The following is a 1,050-nucleotide window of genomic DNA, read 5'->3' as shown; positions in this document are numbered from 1 at the left end:
GACCCTGAAACCTGGGGACACGGGGACCTAGGGACCTGGCACCAACAGAACTTGGGGATATGGGGACATGGGGACCTGGCACTGGGACCTGGGGACCCCGAGACCTCAGGACCAGGCAAGATGAGGACCTGTGGATCTGGGGACACGAGGACCCTGGGACCTGGGGACACAAGGACCTGGGGACACGGGGACTTGGGGACCTGGGGACCCTGAGACACGGGGACACGGGGACCTGGCGCCAACAGAACCTGCGGATTTGGGGATGGGGACCTGGCTCCGTGGGGACGGGGGGGACCCTGGCACTGGGGACATGGGGACCCTGAAACCTCAGGACCTGGGGACCTGGCACCACGGGGACCTGCGGATCTGGGGACAGGGGGACCTGGCACTGGGGACATGGGGACCCCAAGACCTCGGGACCTGGCACCATGGGGACACGGGGACACGGGGACATGGGGACCCGCAGATCAGCGGACCCCAGCACATGGGCACTGGGACACCCTGGGGACACGGGGACCTGGCACTGGGACCTGGACTCAATGGGGACACGGGGGGGGGGGGGGAGGACCCGCGAGGGGGCGTGGCCATGCCAGGGGCGTGGTTACCCAAGGCCACGCCTCCCTGGGCGGGGCAAGGGGCGGGACCTCGGCCACGTGGGTGGGCGGGGGGCGGGGCCGTTCCGCCTTCGGACCCGCCCAGTGCGTCCCAGTACATCCCAGTATGGCCCAGTGCGTCCCAGTATCCCCCAGGGCACCCGAGCGCTCCTCCCAGGAAAGTGAAGGGGGGGGTCCCCAGCACCCCCAGTGCTCCCAGTAACCCCCCAGTGCCCTTTCCAGTGCTCCCAGTGCCCCCCAGGGCCCTTCTCAGTGATCCCAACAGCCCCCCCAGGGCCCATCCTAGTGCTCCCAGTACCCCCCAGTGCCCCCACTCCCCTCGGCCCCCCCCCAGACCCCAGTGCCCTCTCCAGTGTTCCCAGTGTCCCCCCCGCCCCCCGGCCCCCCGGTACCCTTGCCAGTGCTTCCAGTGCCCCCCAGTGCCCATCCCAGTACT

The sequence above is a fragment of the Anser brachyrhynchus genome (assembly GCF_964034855.1).
Source record: "Anser brachyrhynchus genome assembly, contig: SCAFFOLD_663, whole genome shotgun sequence".
In the NCBI taxonomy this organism is placed as follows: Eukaryota; Metazoa; Chordata; class Aves; order Anseriformes; family Anatidae; genus Anser; species Anser brachyrhynchus.
The sequence above is the reverse complement of the archived record's forward strand: the minus strand, read 5'-3'. Positions refer to the sequence as shown.